The sequence below is a fragment of the Mirounga leonina genome, unplaced genomic scaffold, assembly GCF_011800145.1.
Source record: "Mirounga leonina isolate KUSES-001 unplaced genomic scaffold, KU_Mleo_1.0 Mir_125, whole genome shotgun sequence".
NCBI classification, from domain to species: Eukaryota; Metazoa; Chordata; class Mammalia; order Carnivora; family Phocidae; genus Mirounga; species Mirounga leonina.
The window spans coordinates 36,876,797-36,897,998 of record NW_023270305.1 but is presented as its reverse complement, the minus strand read 5'-3'; positions in this window follow the sequence as shown (position 1 = coordinate 36,897,998).

The following is a 21,202-nucleotide window of genomic DNA, read 5'->3' as shown; positions in this document are numbered from 1 at the left end:
TGGCCTAGGTCAATGAGCTACCACATGGATTCCAACAAGAGCAGGCAGCCTACTCTCTTCCACTAAACTAGCCTGCTGCTAATCAGTAACTTGGTTTTATTTAGTTCTAGTATTCAGCAAATTAAGATGTTCTTTTTAAAAACATAATGAGCTTTATCAAATATACATTATTGTAAAGGAGATGGGTTGGTAGCTAGATGTATGCTAAATCCCACTTTTTGCCTATTTATATTTTTTGCATTTTTTTCATGGGAAGTACAGATAGAGGATCCCATTTACTCTAAATTTTATAAAAATAGAATGAACAAAATAGATACTAAATTCAATTTAGCAAGCAGTCTGCTCTTGAAATTGTTGTATCAGGAGAACTAGAGATTATTCCAGAAAATCTGGCCAAAGAGATAATGCGCGAAGATTGAGGCTGATGGGGGACATACAGCTTTAAAAAGTAAGCTGAACATTAAAAGCAATGTCTTCTCTACTCCTCTCTTATGTGTTGTATTATTTATTTTTGCTTAGTCACAATATAAGGATAACCTGGTGTTGAAAAACAAGAAAATCACGGTAAGTTTCAGAGGTATTTTTGCATCTTTATTAATTGAAATGACTAGAAAGCAGTTTGGATTATGTTACACATATCCATTGTTCTGAAATGTGGTCAAAAGTCCTTGATCTAAAGATATAAACATCTCGTTTCAATACTTGCAAGCATTTTTTTCTAGGAGGTTAAGTGGTTATAACCAGGGAAAGATCCAGGTTCTGTGGGGCCTGGAAAATACTCAGTATGGGGCCCTCTTTAGGAAAGTGAATAAGAATTAGAAATATGAAAATAGATAGATGTGGATATTTATTTAGAAGAGAAAAAGTCACACACAACAAAATATATATTTTAAGATGATAAATAGCACAGATGTCACAAAATTCAGAAAACTAAATTATATTCTTATTAATTACCAAACTTATTACTGTTATACTTTTTTCCATACATTTTTTGGCTATAAACCTTTTGATCACCTCTTCATATGCAAAAGTATATTGTTATTTTCTATAGAAAAAATTGAATCATAGTTCAGTCTGTCCTCTACTATGGTTGATGGAAGTATGTGTGTGTGTTTAATTACCAGTTTAGAAAAATACCTTTTAGGTTTACAACTCATTATTGATAATGTTATATAAATTTATGAGATTGTTTTCAAATTCGGGCAAACCTTTATCAAATTATTTTCATGTATGTGTTGTTAGATTTCAGGAAATTTCAAGGTTTCTTGAGCAGTAACTAATCCTAAATACTCTGAATTTATGTCACTCATTAGTTAGTTTGTGGCTGAAGAGAAAGCATATTTAGTGTTTTTGTTAAATTCGTTGATGTTAATATGTTGTGTAAAATTATCAAGAAGTTTAATGTTTTTCCGGCATGCCCATGTAATTCATTCCTCCTCTTTAATTGTATTATCAAATAATCAAAGTACCTATTAATTACTTTTATTTGAATTTTTTTCTCTTAATAAATTCAGCTTGGTATAATCTGACAGAAAGTTTGATATAATTTATTTCTAAATGTCAGAATAATTTATTTGCACTTGATTTCATTGCTTATGTTCATTATATTTGTCTCAGGCCCGTTAAATTTTCTCCTTAATTTCTCTCGGTTGTTCAAAAAATGCATTTAAAGATGACTAAAAATGTACAACATTTTTATACAAACAAGTTAAGAGTTTATATGGCTCTATTGATTTACTGAAATATTCCAAAATTTCATTTATAATGGAATACCTGATCTTTATTAAATATTTCATTTCCATCAAAAAGTAATAAAAATATAGCATGTTTTTAATTATACATGCTGTGTTATAGAGTATATTCCTGACAAGAGAGAATGGATTTGAGGAGGTGAAAATGAAAATCTGTCCTCTATGTACAGTTTGTCACATCTGAAGTTTGGAGGAATTTCCCCCAGACTAAGTTCTGGTTTTATACATTTTAAGCTTCCTCCTACGCTAAACACACATACACACTTCTACCCTATACACATGTGTCCTCTGGGCCCTATACATATGCTTCTGTAAGGCATGTCCATACTCTGGGTATGCACCTCCCAGTCATAGTGCCAGTTGAGTTTACCAAGTGGGTAGAAGAGAATTCTTCATTTCTACACCATGAGAAGGATGGGAGGGGTGATGTCGAACAATAGCTTAGTGATACATATGGGTGACTCTGAACTGTGTCAATATATACTGTGACACCCAAATTAAACATATCCCTAACTCAGCTTCCCTTAGCTATGTGCCAAAACCGCCTGGCTTGCCATGCCCGGCTGTGAAGGGAAATGAGACAGGGGAGGGAGAGCTGAGTGGCAAGAGACATATTGACTATTGTTACATTCATGCTACAACAACAGTTGAGAAGTTGCAACAGAGACGTTATGTCTCACAAAGTCCAAGATATGTACTCTAGCTCTTTACAGAAAAAGTTGGGTGATCCTGCTCTAAACTGTGTACTCATTAAAATAATAAAATAGCATGCTATTACGGACTTATATCTTCGATATATTAAGGTTGACAAAAGCAAGTAGATGAACAGTATGCATAACAGCAATATTTTGGGATGCCCTCTGCATGGGAAAATCATTATACACTTATAATTGTATAAGAAGACCTACATCTGGAAGGATCATACAAGACAATGGGAACAGTGATTATTTGTGGGCACGAAATTTAAGGAATGGCAGTCACTTTTCATTAAGTCTTTTGTTTTTGAATGCATTGTTTATTGTGTTCAATGGTTAGTTTTTGTCACATGAACATACATTACTTTGAGAGTTTAAAAATAAACTAGAATTGGGGTGCCTGGGTGCCTCAGTCGGTTAAGCGTCTGCCTTCGGCTCAGGTCGTGATCTCAGGGTCCTGGGATCGAGCCCCGCATCAGGCTCCCTGCTCAGTGGGGAGCCTGCTTCTCCCCTCCCCCCCGTCTGCTGCTTCCTCTACTTGTGCTCTCTCTCTTTCTCTGTCAAATAAATAAATAAAATCTTTAAAAAAATAAATAAACTAGAATTGATTAAAAGATGAAAACAAATAATTTAAAGAGGATATATCTTTCCATTGTAAAACAGCAACAAAACTGTTGACGTCCTCCTTCTCTGCTATCTGTCCACCTATCATCTACTCATCCACTTATATCTGCTTGCACTTTGTAGTTTTGTGCATCCCAAACCTTCCCCTCAGTTCACTTTTCTTTTTACCTAATAGATAACGCCAGTGAGAGTCTTTACATTTCCAAAATAACCTTATGCTTGCCCTCAATCACTCTTGAATGAGAATTTAATTGATAAATCAAATTCTAGATATATGGTTATATTTCATATGCAATTTATAATTATTATTCTGGGCCTCTTGTGGATCTGTCATTTCCTCCTGCTTTCTTCTCCAATAGTATCTGGTATTTTCCTTTTTTCCCTAACGTTCTGAAGTTCCCACATCCTCTGTCTAGGGATGAAAATATTGTTATTCTGTATTATAGTAAATCAGTAAAATTTGTAGCCATTATCCCTTTAGGAAGTGCCTCATCAGTACTTCTTTGTTTTTGGAATTCCTTTTGGGCTTATATTGAAGCTGTTTGATTTACTGTCTAATTTTTCATAGATCGATTTTTCTAAGTGCTATTTCCTGCATTATTTTCATATACATTATTAATTTGGTGCTTGCCCAGTTTATTTCTTTAATGGTTACATTTTTTCATTTTCAGATTTCTATTTGGTTATGTTTAATATGCAGCTGTATCTGATTCATATATATTATTTTGTTACATGTCATTCTTTTTGCTTTATGAATATTATTCCTTTGTTTCCAAGAGTTTTAAAACTACTGAATAAGTTTGAGTACATTTACAAATAATGGAGAACTTGACCAAGAGTGCTAAAGTCATGAAGCTTTATTGTTCATGAAGGAGAAGTCTGGAGGAAAGAAGGCCAGATTTGGTTAGGGGCTCCATGAGGCCATTAGGGGTCTAGCTTCCTCTTGTCCTTCTCTCATCACTTCAGAGTGTTGGTTCCTCTTACGAGTCAGAAAAATGCCTGTCTCAGCTCCTCTCCTGTTTTCACTTGAGAGTTTGTTTCAAAGCATTGAATAAGGAGGATGGTGTCAAAAATGATTTCTTCTCTCTAATCAGAGAGGAAAATCTCTCCAATTAGGCCTCAGTAAATACCTTCTCATATCCCTTTGATCAGAGGTGGGCCATGCACACACACACACACAGACAGGTACACATCCTTAGACCAATGACTGACAAATAGGAGTTGGTTAGGTAGGCCCTAAACCTCAAGGGATGTGCCAAGGCTGGACACCTAATGCGTGGGGCAGGGAGGAAGAAGGTGTGTCTCTTGGGCAGCAACTAACTATGCCTGCCATGTACTTGTTTTAACACCTTTTTCAGAAGATTCTGTTTTAATTCCTCAGAGTTGAATTTTTCAGTGTAAATTAAATATTTTGTTTATCACTTTTTCATATTTCCTTGCAAGTATTCTTTCTATTGATAGTTATAGGGTTGCCTCTGTCTGGCCCAATAGCCAGAACTAGTTCTTGTGTCAATGGTTTGTGCTTACGATTGAGGTATTAGAATTTAATTCCTATGCCAGTGGGTGGTTTAGTTTGCTAATGTTTTTTTTTAAAAAATGCCTGAGCTAAGCCTCTTACACTTTGAAGATAGTGTATGCTCTTCTATATTCTTTAGTGTAAGTTCTGTAACACATGTTCCCTGAGTCGGTCCCTCATCTCCCATTCTTGTTTTTCTTCCCCAGGTCCCAAGGTGTCTATCTATATTCCCTTCTTATTTCTGGAATCCACAATTGCCCATTAGCAACTTAAGCTGTGAAGTAAATTGGAGCAAGTGTGCATATCAGGCCCCCTCCCTGCGCTCCACGCTATGAAAGTTCCCAAGTGTCATGGCCAGACTTCCAGAGGCTCGTCTTGCAGTTGGAGAGAGGGACGTGCACACAAATGCATGCCTAGGAGTATCACATTAAGAATGCTGACCACTGTACTCTATCAGCTTGGAAGAGAATGAGCATATTATTTCCTTACCTGGTGATGAAAATTTAAAAAGAAGAAGGGCCCTGCAGGCCAGATTTTATACAGAGTGATAATTGGGTATTAGCTCCAGCTGTCCTGGGTTGTGCCCACAATAACAATGCTAGCATGACATCAGATCACACTGCTTTCATAATTCCTGAAGAACAGATTGTTTAATCTTGGCTACAGTGGGCCCTGCTGACATTATTTATTGCAGTTTTCTAATTTTATTACTTTTCTGTTTTCCAAATGATGATTTTTGCTTTACACCTTGAGTTGTTTTGACACAAGATTTGAATCTCAAGATTTTAAAACACCTTATTTGAAGTTCCTTAATATCGTGGGTGAAACGTTGTCATTAAGAAAGTGTTAGAAAATAGCATCATCTTTCAATAGCTGTGTCATGAAAAATCCCCTGCTCCTGTGGCTTCTCCCTTCATATTAAAGGGTTCGGACAGATTCTGCATCCCATAATCTCACTGACTTCAAAGCAGATCGTCTCTTGTGAGAGCCAGAAAATGTGCGCAGCAATATAGCACTTAAAGCCAGACTTTAACGTTTTCTCCATTGCAGATAGGAAGTCTACTGATAAAGAAAGCAACATAAAATTCCTTTTTTTACTGACTCACTTGATTTTTCAGATTTTTTGAGGCCTTTTTTGCAATTTAGATGATAACAGTCTACAATAAGCAACATGAGTGTAAGATGCTATACTATGTGATTTTTTTCCCCTAGTAAGCAAAAACTATTTTCAGTGTGACGGGTTCTAAGTTGGCTTTGTTGTGGTATATGAGGCTATAGCCACAGCAGCAACATATTTGTAACCAGCGTTCGCAGAAAATCTATTTATGTCACTATGTGGTTTAATATTCTTCCATAGCTTCCATCACCCTTTGGTAGTATCCAAACTCCTGATCACAGCCTATGAAGTCCATTTGTTCGAGCCCCTTCCAGCTCTCCACCTTCCCCTCCCTTTACTTTACCCCATTTGTGAAGTCCTTCTAGTCCTTAAAACGGTGTAATTGCTACTGCTTCTGTACCTTTGGAGTGCTCTTTGTTCTCTGGAACATTTTTGTCCTGCTTACTTTCACCTGAAAAATTCCTGCATGCCTATCGAGGTAGTGGAAATGTCTCCTTATGTGTGGAATCTTCCACATCCCACCCTCTCCACTCATGCTCTTACGTGCCCGTCACCCCCAATAGGATGTAGCTTCTGTAGGCATAAGGACAGAAACCTTATTCATCTCGGTGCCTGTTGTTCCCCTAACATGGTCTGTGACTAGACAGACATGCTCAATAAATATCAAATGGGACAGAAATAGGCTGATTGTTAAGAACTCTGAGCTAAAACTATTACTGTAGCAAAGAGCCAGGCTGAGAGAGGTACTGTTAAACTTCAAAGAAGGGTCCCATGGCAGAATCAGTTTGAAGCAGTCTGAAGGTTAGCATCTATAGTTTTGCTGTCCATGGGCAGCCATGGACACTGGTAGTGGAGGAAGGCACTCACACAGGGGCAAGTTGAGAGAATCAGGTTGGGAGCCAGACTAGAACAATATCAAAATCCAGGTTATAAAAAGTTCAGTGGAATGTTAAAATTTAACCTGTGTGCACATGATGTGATCCAACAAGCAGGTCAGCTAATCTGAGTAGATGAGAAATATGTAGTCTACAGGCTTTGCAGGAATGCATCAGGAAAGCCCCCTCCCCATAACTTCCTTTTCTTAAAATAATGAAAGAGTACCAGTCCCTGTGGCAACACTCAATGACTGCCTTATGTTTTCTACATTTGTGAGTAAAAGTGAATTTACCCTGTGGTGTTTAAAAAAAAGAATAAGCTCCTCCCATTTTCATAAAGGATGTTATGCTCCGCTCCCCAATTCTGTTTGGAGAAAATGATGTCAGAAATTTTTAAAAGGATGAGAATGCAAAGGGAAGGGGAAGGAGTTGGAGTTCAGGGAGAGTGAAAGAGATGTCTGTCAAAAGTTGCCCAGCAACAGATGGAATTGCTTCAGTTGAGCCGAGGTAATGGCTATATCTTTGTCCCTGTCCCAGGCCCTCCTTGAGGCTGTGGCCACAGAAACCCCACGAGGCCATCCAAAGTACAATGCTATTGGCAGTGCCTGTCAGGAACATGTTGCCTTCCTATTGCATAGCAAGTCACGGGAGAAGCATGGAATATTTGATTCATTAGATTGTTTTCCTCGTGATTAGACTGTGATTATGACTTTTAGTGAGGAAGATCACAGATGAATAAGTCAGTCTAAAACATGTTTACTCAATGTAAATATAAGTGGTTACATATAGAAATACTCATAGATAAGGGTCTCTAAGTGGGTTGGTAGACACACATAGCTTTCTGCACTCTATTAGCTGGGAGGGCTTGGGAGCAATAAGCACACCTAGCCCCCAGAGTTTGGTTTCTAATACCACTCTTCAGTGAAAGTAACCAGGGCTCCTTGGAAAAGTGGATGATTCTAGATTTGAGCCAGAAATATACAACATGAGCCTAGAGCATCTTGTAATGCCAGAAAGTAAGGAAATAAACAAAAACACAATGGCGATATATGTGAAGGGGACATAGGAGCCAATTGGAAGTGCTTCCTGTGGCCAAACCTACCACAATTTGTGCTATAAAATAAAATATATTAGATTCCAACATGAAGTATAAGATAAATATCCATAAGTCCACATTGATATAAGTACCTAATTGAATAAATAAATAGATGAGAATAGACAAATTTCTCATGAGAAGACTTTCCAGTAAATTATGTATTGTAACTACTTAAGCATGGGTTTCATAGTGAGTTCCTTCTAAATATTATACAATGGAAGGGAAAAGTAACTTTCCAGTTAAAAAAAAAAAAAACAAAAACTTGCAAAACACTACTTCAGCCAGGTGATCAAGTTGAACATCAATTGTGACGTCATGCTGGTAGCTTATGTAATGAGAATGGCACTTTATGTCTGTGGTTTTCTACTCAACAACCCATAATCCCAGTCTAACCATGAGAAAACATCAGCCAAATCTTAAGTTAGAGTTATTTTACAAAATACCTAACCAGTACTCCTCAAAACTCTCTAAGTCATCAAAAATAAGGAATGTCTGAGAAGCTGCCACAGCCCAGAGGAGCCTAAGGAGTTATGATGACATCCTGGAAGGGATCCTGGAACTGAAAAAAAGACCTTACATAAAACTGAGGGAAAAAATAAAGTATGTACTTTTATTTCCAGCAAACAAACAAACAAAAAAGGCTTCCATAAGAATGGCGAAGTCTTTTGTAATCTTCTCAAATCTTTACCAATGTACAATATGAATTTGGAGAATGAATGTACCTTAGTATTTAAGAAATAATTAGTGATATGGTGGCTGGAATTTTTTATTTTCTTCAATTTCCAGTCTCACTTGTGAAATTCTGCCCCCCCTTTTTTTAACTAAGTCCCCCCCTTTTTATTTACTAAAACTTTTAATCTTTTCAAGCTTGATGCATTAGACTCTGAAAACACTGTATAGAAAGAACATAAAAATGCTTAAAATAAGGAGAAAGAACTTATTTCATGATCATTTAAACTGTGATGAAAATATGAATGTTTGATAAGTGACATTTTTAACATCCCTCCTAGCAAAAGAAAAAAAAAATTCCAAACAGCAATGATAAGAAAACATTATTTTTCAATTGGTGTATTAGTTAGGGAAAGTTGATTGCTTAATAAACACTCATTTTAGTATATTCCAATGCAGGCATATTCAGCACAAACATTTCTATTTGGATGACTGTTTATTGAGGTGGCTTAGAGACCTAGCCAATTTCTGTTTCATGGCTCAGCCATCCCCTAGCGCCTTCTTTCTGGCATCCCAGAGAGAAAGGAAGTGGGTGTAGGGAAAGGTCCATGATGGAGATTTTTCATAGCCAAGTCTGTAGAGGATCCTGCACTCCCACTCATTTACAAACTAAAAGTTCCTTGTATAATAGGAGACTAATATTTAATGGGGCATTATCCTTTCTTAGAATAGCATCCCTTTTTATCTGCCCACTAATTCTGTAACTCACCAACAATTGACTAAGAGCTAGGACTAATGGTAGTTTAATAAATATTGTTGCAAAGCCATCTTAATAGGTTTTTATTGTTTTGAAATAAATGAGCCTTCTGGGGGTAATTGTAGGAGATAGATTTTTGTGAATCATTGACTATCGTCATTTTGTTTTTACAAGAAAAGCTTTTGGTTGTTGTTGAGCTAATAATGGTATATTAGCTACTGTACACAAAGAGGCCATCCTGAACCTTGTGGGTGTACTTGACATTTTTCTGATGGTGAGAAATTTGTGCTCATCTACATCCTGTGTAGTTGTGACTGTTGCATTTTCTCGGAGGCTTACCAGCATAGTCCATACAGACTCAAGCATATACAACTACAAAAGCAAGTAGCCCTTCAAGAGTTTTAACCAGTGACTTAGGAAAGAAAACAGTGAGCCAGATTAATCAGCCTTCTATGCTTCCAGGATCTTGTAAGAGTCTCTCCTTCCCAATTCATCCATTCCTTCCATTCCAGGTAAATGCTGATGATAATATCATTCTGAAATACCATAAGCCTGAAATTTGCATGAATCTGGACATAAACAATCTTATAATCATTACAGATTTAACAAGTTCTGTCTTTTATATGTGATTTTTAGATTCAATATGGGGATAGGGAAAATTACTATTAGGATGTACACCTTTCATCTTAAGTAACTAATTTCCACTATTATAGACAAGTATGCAAAAAATTTGGATGCATGTGTACAGTCTACAAATAAATATTGTGTTTATGCAAGAAGTTGAAATTTTTATAAATTGACAGTAGAAGAAAACCAAATCAGTTTAGTCTTAAAAATATATGAGAGGGCTGAAAGATTAATCTCACCATGTTTTTACATTGTTTCCAATTTTGCAATAAATCTTATTAGAGCTTTGACAGAAACTGGACCAATCCATGGTCTCAGGCACATTCTTAATAGTAGCTCTATGATTTGACTTCCATCGCTTGTGAAAAAATTCTTGAGCCATATGGAAGAGATCTCCTTCCCCCACATCTCCCTCTCTCTCCTTTCTCCCTTGCTCCCTTCCTGTTTTCCTTACTTTCCTTCTACAACTTTTTGGGGGAACTCCCAAAATATGTTTTAATTTTTTTTCCATAGCAAATGTGAGGGAAGCTCTAGTCAAGTCTGGTTTAAAAAAAGAAGAGATTATTCCCTGATTTCTGGGGGAGGATAGACAGTTTTAAACAGAAACAAGAAAGATTGGGGATTCGGATGGATATGAAAATAGCTATGTTCATTAAGTAGAGCTATGCAAACAGCTGTAAATTTGGATAATAAGCAGGGGAAGATATTTGAATTTCATTAGGCTTTTTTCTTCTACAGTTAGCAAATATCTCACCTTCTAAAATTACTTCAATTGTGATTCACCACAATAAGCATGTAATTAAAATTGAAGAATGTTTACCAGGTGAGGAAATTTGATGAAAGGAGCCAGAAGAAGGGTTTGGAAAATGCGAAAAGAAGAGCAACCCAGGGAACACATTGTATTTTGAAAGATATTTTAGGAAAGGTGATGTGGGGGAGGATTTGAATCAAGTAGTTGCTGCTGGTTCAAGACTAGCGTAGAGAAGCTAAGTCATCAGGATGCTTTTGGTGGTGAGCATTAATTAATTAATTCAATCAATATTGATTGAAAATCTATTGTGCTTTGCCTTCTGTACCAGATCCTGGGAGAATAATTGCTGAGAACATGGTTTCTGTACTCATAGAGCATATACTCTAAAAGGAGAGATAGAAATAAAACAGTTAACTATAATTATGATGGGAAGTATGGAATACTGTGGAGCATTGATGTGTGGGTATGTGTGTGGGGTGGGGGGAGGGATTTTTGACTGAAGCTGGGCATGGGGTCAGCTATATGGCCCTTGTTCTTGCTTCAGGAGCCATGTATGCATGCAATTACAGGGGAGCATGATTATTGTTCTTATGGAAAAATGTGCCATCTGCACTGAGAGTATATAAGAGTTTCAAGTGTGTCAGGGAAGGTACACAAAAGGAAAAGTAGAAGCCAAGTTTGAAAGTAGAAACCAAATCTGGAAGGGTTAGCAAGTCTGCAAATTGACATATTTGAGGAGCCAATTTATAGTTCTTTTGAATAGAATATCAAAAGTTAGGAAATAACTTTAAGTAAATTAAGAATTGCTACAGTTTAACCTTGGTGGAGTGGTATTATAAAATGAGATACACAGAAGGGGAGAAGCTAATCAACAAAGGACCCTTTGGATCATATGATAGAGGCTGAATTAACATTTGTTTAATGAAAGAGTAATGAATTGTGATATGATCTTTGCTATAATTGAGAAGTGGAAGATTATACCTCTTAAAATGAACTCTTGTAAATGAGATACCTGTATTTCTTTAAAAAATATATATGTGTTTTTCTAACTGAGGGATTAGGTCCATATTAGTGGGCTGAGAAATCAGTGTACTGAGGCCTGATGAGTGATTAAAAAATATAATAAAATAGAAAAGAGCATCTGAAAAAGTAGAAAAAATGAAAGTAGGTATTTCATTTGTATAGATTATTTGCTCCTAACAACAGAGCATCAAACTATATCAAGCAAAAACTTATAGAACTACAAGGAGAAATAGATGAATCCACTATCATAATTGTAAACTTCAACACCTCTCTCTCAGAAATGGGCAGATACAGCAGACAGAAAACAAGTAAAGACATACTTGAACTCAATAATACCATCAGTTAACTGGATATAATTGATATCTATAGACTATTCCATCCAACAACAGCAAAATACATATTCTTTTTAGGCTCACATGGAATATTTGCCAAGATAAACCACATTCTGGGCCACTAAAGACATATTAACAAATTTAAAACAACAGAAATCATATAGTGTTTGCTCTTAGATGGAATGGAATTTAAAAAAATCAAAAACAGAAAGATGACTGAAAAATCCCAAAATATGTGTAGATTAAATAGCACACTTTTAAATGATACGTGGATCAAAGAAGATATAAAATATTTTGAATGAAATGAAAATGAAAATACAACTTATCAAAATTTGTGGGACGCAGTGAAGGCAGTGTTTAGAGGGAAATTTATATCATTGAATCTATATATTAGAAAAGAAGAAAGATATAAAATCAATCATCTAGGTTTCCACCTTAGAAAACTAGAAAAAGAAGGGCAAATCTAAGTAAATCCAAAGTAAACAATAAAAGAAATAGTAAGAATTAGAGCAGAAATTAATGAAATTGAAAACAGAAAATTAGTAGACAAAATCAATGAAACCAAAAGGTGGTTCTTTGAAAGATCAATGAAATTGATAAGCCTCTAGCTAGGCTAACTAAGGAAAACAAAGAGAAGACATAAATTACTAATATTAGAAATGAAAAAGGAGACATTGCTACAAATCTTATGGAAATTAAAAGGATAGGAGCGCCTGGGTGGCTCAGTCATTAAGCGTCTGCCTTCGGCTCAGGTCATGATCCCGGGGTCCTGGGATCGAGCCCTGCATCAGGTTCCCTGCTCTGTGGGAAGCCTGCTTCTCCCACTCCCCCTGCTTGTGTTCCCTCTCTTGCTGTGTCTCTCTCTGTCAAATAAATAAATAAAATCTTTAAAAAAAAAAAGATAGTAAATGAATATTATAAACAACTCTGTGCCCACAAATTTGGTAACCTAGATTAAATAGACCAATTTCTTGAAAGACACAAACTGCCAAAATTCTCACAAAAAGAAATAGATGATCTGAATAGTCTTATATTATTAAAGAAATTGAATCAATAATTAACCTTTTTGAATTAATAATTAATAACATTCTAAAATGGGAAGCACAGGTCCATATGGATTAACTGGTGAATTCTATACATTTAAGGAAAAAATGATATCAATTCTTTTTTTTTTTTTTTAAGATTTTATTTATTTATTTGAGAGAGAGAGCACAAGAGGGGAGAGCAGGAGAGGGAGAAGCAGACTCCCTGCTGAGCAGGTAGCCCGATGCGCGACTCGATCCTGGGACTCCAGGATCATGACCTGAGCCGAAGGCAGTCGCTTAACCAACTGAGCCACCCAGGCACTCTAAAGAGATTCTTTATAATCTCTTTCAGAGGATAGAAGCAGAGCACATACTACCTAACCAATTCTGAGGCCAGCATTACCCTAATACCAAAATCAGACAGAGACTTTACAAGGAAACTACAGATCATTATTTCTTATGAACATGAAGATGCAAAAATTCTCAAAAAACTATTAGCAAATTGAACCCAAAAAAGTATAAAAAGAATTATACACCATGGCCACGTGGCATTTCTCCCAGATAGGCAAGGCTGGTTCAACATTCAAAAGCCAAATAATGTAATCCATCACATCAAAAGACTGAGAGTGAAAAATCACATGATCAAAATGATAGATGCAGAAAAAGCCTTAGACAAAATCCAACACCCAAAAAGTCTCAGTAAACTAGGAATAGAGGAGAACTTCCTCAACTTGATCAAGAATAGCTACAAAAAATCTACATTGATATCATACTTAACCGGTGAGAAGATGCAAGCTTTCCCACTAAGATCTGGTATAAGGCAAGATGTACCCTGTCGCCACTCCTTTTCAGCATCATATTTGAAGACCTTGTTAATGCAATAAAGCAAGAAAAGGAAATAAAATGTATACAGATTAGAAAGGAAGATATAAAACTATCTTTGTTCACAGATAACATGATCATCTATGTGGAAAATCTGAAAGAATTGACCAAAATCCCCTCCTGGACTAAAAAAAGATTATAGCAAAGTTGCAGGATATAACATTAATATACAAAAGTCATTTGCTTTTCTATATACTAATAATGAACAAATGAAATCTGAAATTAGTAACACAATATCATTTACATTTGTACTAAAAGAGGAGAAATACCTAAGTATAAACCTAATGAAATATGTATAAGATATATATGAGGAAACTATAAAACTCTAATGAACAAAATTAAAAAATAAATAAATGGAGAGAATTTTCTATTTTCATGGATAGGAAGACTCAATATTGTCAAAATGTTCATTCTTCCCAACTTGATCTACAGATTCAGCGCAGTACCAATCAAAATCCCAGCAAGTTGTTTTATGGATATCAATTAATTTATTCTAAAGTTTGTATGGAGAGTCAAAAGACTTGTAGTAGCCATCACAATGTTGAAGGAGCAGAACAAAGTTGGAAGGCTGAAGCTACCCAACTTCAAGACTTATTATAAAGCTGTAATAATTAAGACAGTGTTGGTATTGGTGAAACACTAGCCAGATAGATCAATGGAATAGAATAGGCAGCCCCGAAGTAGACTTCTATAAATATAGTCAATGATATTTTGCAAATGAGCAAAAGCAATACAGTGGAGCAAAGACATAGAACTGGACATCCACATGAAAAAATTTTAAAAAACTGAATCTAGACAAAAAGTTTATACTGTTCATAGAAACTCAATATGAATTATAGACCTCAAACACAAAACTATAAAACTCCTGGAAGATAACATAGAAGTATAGCTAGATGATCTTGTGTATGGTGATGAGTTTTTAGATATGATGCCAAAAGCACAATCCATGAAAGAAAGAAATAAACTGAGCAGCATTAAATTTTAAAACTTATCTGCCAAAGACAATATTAAGAGAATTTGAAGACAAGCCATGGACTGGAAGAAAATATTTACAGAACACAGATCTGATAAATGACTGTTATCCAAAATACACAAAGAACCCTTAAAACTCAATCATAAGGAAACAAACAATCCAAATAAAAATAAACCAAAGACCTTAATAGGCATTCATCAAATAAACTGTACAGATGGTAGATAAATTTATGAAAAGATGATGCACATCATATGTCATCAGGGGAATGTGAATTGAAACAACAGTGACATACCAGTACAAGCCTATTAGAATGGCCCAAACCTGGAAGACTGAGAACACCAAATGCTGATGAGGAGGATATGGAGCAGTGGGGACTCTCATTCATTGCTGGTAGTACTGCAAAATGGTATAGTCACCTTGGAAGGTAGTCTGACGGTTTCTTACAAAAGTAAGCATACTCTCACCATATGTTTCAGCCATTGCACTCCTTGGTATTTACTCAAAGGAGTTGAAAATATATCTACACAAAAACCTGCACAAGGGTGTTTATGACTGCTTTATTCATAATTGCAGAAACTTGGAAGTAACCAAGGTGTCTTTCAGTAGATGCATGGATAAATAAATTGTGATACATCCAGGCAATAGAATATTATACAGTGTTAAAGGAAATGAATAGGTCATGAAAAGGTAGGAAGGAACCTTAAATGCATATTGCTAATTGAAAGAAAGCCATCTGAAAAGACTACATTATGATTCCAACTATTTGACATTCTGGAAAAGGCAAAACTGTAGAGAAAATAGAAATACCAGTGATTGCAGGGGAAGGGGTGGAAGGGGGGAGGGAGGGAAGGGAGGGGAAGAGTTGAATAGGTGAAGCACAGAGCATTTTTAGGGCAGTGAAAATACTCTGAATAATATTATAATGGAGGTTATATATCATTATACATTTGTCCAAACTCATAGAATGTACAACACCAAGAGTAAATCCTAAGGTAAACTATGTTATTTGGGTTATTATGATATGTCGGTGTAGTTTCATCCTTGGTAAAAAAAAAAAATGTACCATTCTGGTGAGTGATGTTGACAATGGGGGAGCCTATGCATAGGTGGGGACAAGGGGTATGTAGGAAATCTCTGTGCCTCCCGCTCAATTTTGTCATTCACCTAAAGCTGCTCTAGAAAATAAAGTCTTAACAAAAAAAATGAAAATATACCTAAATTAAAGAAATATTATACATTTTCTTTAAATTCAATATTCACCCAATATTATTATAAAACTAATGCAAAATGAATACAGTCCTCTACTTTTCTTTTTCTAAGTATCTATAAGATATAAATATTCCCGGCATAAGGATTGTGCCTTATTTTCTGTATAGTGGGAAATGCTGTCATCTTCCAAGAAATGGAAATGTTTTAATTTGCATCATTTTCTAATTTATAAGCATATATAAATGTGGACTAAATAGAAATGAGTTTTTCAAGTTCATAAATACATGCATACACTGAATTATTGATTTAACTGAAACATTATTTTATAAGTCTCCTGTATATCAGTCACTGTGCTTGGTTCTGGGAGTGTGAAGATGAAGGAGACAGCCTGTTTGAGGGAAGGACATATAAATATGGACTTAAAGAGTGTGTAGTTGTGCCATGTACTCACAACTCTGCCTGGAGTGGGGTGTGAAACAAAAAACACAGAAGACAGAAAACAGCATGCTTTTGTTGAGACATGAAAGAGCAGTGGGTGTTTGCTGGGAAAGAGAGAGGCACACAGAGGTACAGTTCTCCATAACCCCATGTGTGTAGGTGGGCATATGTGTCCTAGGAATATGAAGTTGGTTGTGCATATATGTGTATATTTGGAGTCCTGTGGAGGTAGGGAAGGTGTCAGAAATGAGTGTGCATCTGGAAAGCACAATGGAGGGGGCATGAGGATCAGTGTGGACAGCTAAGCAGGGCCAGATGTTGAACAACCCTGCGTGGTAGGAGGTGATGGCAAATGGCTGAAGGACAGGTAGGAGGATAACAATGGATTGTTGTTTAGAACATTTGCTCTGGAGACTCTTAACTCTAGGAAACAAACCAAGGGTTGCTGGAGGGGAGGTGGGTGGGAGGATGGGGTAACTGGGTGATGGGTATTAAGGAGGGCACTGGATGTAAGGAGCACTGGGTGCCGTATGCAACTGATGAATCACTAAACTCTACCTCTGAAACTAATAATACACTATATGTTAGTTAATTGAACTTAAATAAAAAATGTCAAGGAAAAAAAGAACAGTTGCTCTGGGATGAGTATGGTGGGTTAAATGGAGAGGTGTAAGATGGGGGCAGGGAGGTAGAGATGATTACACTAGGGAAATTTTCCAGAACACATACATAAATACTATATAAATAAAAATCTTGCATGTTTAACAAAATTTTGCATAGGTCCTGAATATGATTCTGAGTTTAGTAAAGATGTGTAGTTTAGATGTAGATTTCAGATCTCCTGTCCCTTGTTCTTACTTTCTGTGTACCTGCTCCTCTTCAGAACTGCTTCTGTGATAGACGTTTTGGGGGTTGTAGCTCAGGGAATGTATTTTGGCCTTATCATCTTGTGAGGTCACCACTCAAACGTGAAGGAAAGAGTTACAAACTTGCTTCTAAAGATGTAGATGGTTTTGCCATCAAAGAATGTGTTGTTTCAAAAAAACAGATTCTTCCAACACTAAAAAGCCTGTGGTTTTTAATTATTTCAGCAGTGGCTTCCCGTTTGCCTTAAGTCACAAAAACAAGTTAGCATGTGAATCCAAGGAGTGAAGCAACTCCAGAGTCATCTGAAATATGCCAGGAAGGTTTGACATGCACAGTAATAAGGCTACACACATCCCTGTTCTCAGAGCTACTTTAAGGGAAGTTTGTGGGATGATTATCATTCTGTGAAAACCCAGTGCACTCACTACTGCCTGCCACCTCCTCCTAGAAACACATTTCCCGTGGGTGTCTGACAAATCTGGTTGAACAGATAAAGTGCAGTTTTGCTATTACGAGCCTGGTTGCATCCTTACAGCAATTACATCACAGGTTAAATTCTGTCTTCATAAACATATGGTCAACCCCCCCGTTGATTTATGGCACTTCTCTATTAAATCTTATTTTCCATTGTTGGTATTAAAATGGAATTCCACTGTAGTGTACTTAGACAGTTAATCTTCTGTGCTTCAGATGATTTACAAGTTTTTCACATAAGTAACTCCTGGTCCAAACATATTCAATCCATGCTTTATGTTTGGAGTCTATTGTTAGTTTATTTAGTGTTTAACTACACACTGTGAAACTGTTAACACTTCTTGTTCAAGGTTTTTGATACTTGATGTCTTAAAAACCTGCTGCTCAATACAGACATCATACTTAATGAGGGGAAACATACTGTTCCTTGAATAGCCTTGACACTGTGCCAAATCATAAAGATGTTATAATACGTAATGATGAATTCTTTGCTCAATAGAATGACTGTATATTTCCATAGTATAGATTTATTAAAAATAGAATATTCATGATTTTAAGTCATTCTTGAGAAGTCCTCGTGCAACTTAGTTGATATTTTGACCTAGGTTTTTCCTATTTCAAAAACACATTTGAAAAAGTTAATCTAAGATTGATGATATTGCTTAAAGTTGGTGAAGTTGTCAACTGTTTTTTCTTTATAAACTTTTTTTTTAATTTTTAATTTTTTCTTTATAAAAACTTTTTTGGAAATCTAAGTACTTAAGCTTTTAAAGAATTAATAATATTTCTCTTAAGAGTGGTCCAGACTGAATTATTTTTTGTCCCATAGAAGCAGTTCAGATTATTCCTGCTGATTTCTCATTTTAGCCATAACTATCACTTAATTTGCTGTTAAGCTATTTTCCCTGATGGAATTTTTCTTCCATAGCTTTTAGATAAACTCTGACTTACTATTTTCCACTATCACCAACTTCTTTATTAATTTTATTTTCTTCAACTTCACAATATAATTCTTTTTAGATTGTTTTCATGAGTTTTTACTCTCTTGTCTTATAGGCCGCAGCTTCATCCTCTTTTCCCCTCGTCATGGCTCTTCAGGCATATTTTTCAGAAACCTAACAACTCTGCCTTTGGAGTAGTCATGTGTATGGTGAAGGAGGTCATAAAAATTGACATAAGCTGATCACTGTACTGTTGGAAACCCCACATTTGTTTCCCTTTGCACAGAGGACAGAGTCCACATTTTTGCCCTTGTGCTGTGAGCCCTCCTGAGACCTTCCCCTTCCAGTTCTCACATTCCATCCTCCCCTACACCCTTTTGTGTCCCAGCCACACTGGCCTTTGTGCAGTTTCCCAAATATTATGAGAATATAAACATAATGAGAAAAAAATGTGAGAATTGTGTTTTATGAAAGTCAGAGACCTGGCAGATGGTTCAGAAGCAAGGACTTTGAGGTCATCAAGAATAAAACCAGAGGTTAGGGTAGAAAAGAATGGTGCCAGATGCTGAAGGTATCAATGACCTAGGTGGATGAAATCCCAGTATCTTGATAGATCAGGGAGGAGGAGAGGCTGCTGAAGGGAAGCTCACTGGGCATCTGTTTGTATGGGTGTATTCCTTATGTTTTAATTTTCTGTATTTTATGATGTTTTAACATCTTGGTGCCTTGCAAGTCCTGAAGAGACTGTTCCTCTCAGGGCTAGCTAATTCCTAAGGATAAGCAGTTTGCCTGGGAGCATGCCTTTCTTACGTATACCAATCACTTCATAGCCCATATCTGCATCCTTCTCTTTTAACTCACACACCAAGCCCTGATTTTTCCTGCCCCAAATTACCCTAGGACCAAGTACCAGACAACTAGAGACCACGTGTGTAGTTCAGAGCCCGCTGAAATTATCCATTCCTAAACTTACTCAAATTTACCTATCCTGCCTCACCCATGTCTTCCCTTGGAAACCACAGTAAAGGCTCTGGGCCACGCTCTCCTCTCCTTCCCCTTCTGCCTCCTGACTAACCCTGCTGCTTCCCCATGTGGCCCTATGGTGTGAAGAGACATGCCTCCTCCTCTTGGGAACTGTGAGTAATAAAGCTTCTTTCAATGGCATTAACCTCTTTATGTCATGCTTCACTCACATCTATGAATTAAATCCCCAGCACATTTACAACAATGAGGAGATACTGTATGTATCTAACCACAAAGAATCAGGCAGGAAAACTCAATAAAATAGCCTACTGTGCAGCTATTTATACACAGAAACACATTAACATCGAAAACTGGTTTGCTATATAAAAGAAACAACAAACAAAACAGGTTGTTTGAAACAGTGCACATGATGAACCCAATTTTATTTTATTTATTTATTTATTTATTTTTAAAGATTTTATTTATTTATTTGACAGAGAGAGAATGAGAGAGAGAGCACATGAGGGGGGGAGGGTCCGAGGGAGAAGCAGACTCCCTGCCGAGCAGGGAGCCCGATGCGGAACTCGATCCAGGGACTCCAGGATCATGACCTGAGCCGAAGGCAGTCGCTTAACCAACTGAGCCACCCAGGCGCCCCTGAACCCAATTTTAAAGAAAAATTTTCAACATACATAGTATGAGATGCAGAAACAGTCTGTCATGAAATATACACCAGGGTGGTAAGAGTGGAATTTTAGATCATTTTTCTTTCTATCTGTATTTTCTAATTCTTTCCCAGTTATGATGAATCATTTTGTATAATTGAAAGTCTAGTTCAAAAGTGGTGTCACTTACCCAACTTTCGCCCCTTTGGGGTATTAGAGACTTGGTGGCAGTGGTGACATAGGGGCCACTGGTCCTAGGTGCATACATATTGAACAATGCTATGTGAGTTAGCCTTCAACTTTTTCCCTAGAACCCAATATTTTTTTTAAAGATTTATTTATTTATTTTAGAGAGAGAGCGCACATGCGAGAGTTGCTGGGGGAGGGGAAGAGAGAGAGACAGAATCTCAAGCAGACTCCCTGCTGAGCACAGAGCCCAACTTGGGGCTTGATTCCATGACACTGAGATCATGACCTGAGCCAAAACCAAGAGTCAGATGTTTAACCAAAGAGCCACCCAGGCGCCCCACCAAATATTTTTTGTGTGTGTAGTTGGGGGGGGTGGTGGTGGCTGAGTTTGTCTCTAAACTGAGAATTATGTACATTTTACTGTACACATCAACAGATAACAAAGTATGAGTCATCTATAGTATACTTGGATAGCAATTTCTACTTCTTCACTGAAAACTGGTTAACACCCTTCATTTTGCAGGAGGTGTGTTTTTCTGGTTGTGTTCTTTTCATCTAGGTTGTAGGATCCTCTTTTGTCCCATGGCAGGTTTTTTTTTTTTGAGTTTTTTCTGCTGCATTTTGTCAGGGCCCTGAGTTTCTCTGGTGTATTTTCTCAGCATTCCCTATAAGCATATTCATTTTGGAGGTTTGCCTTTCTTCCCATATGCTGTGCTCATAATGCTATTTGCCTTATGTGTTAA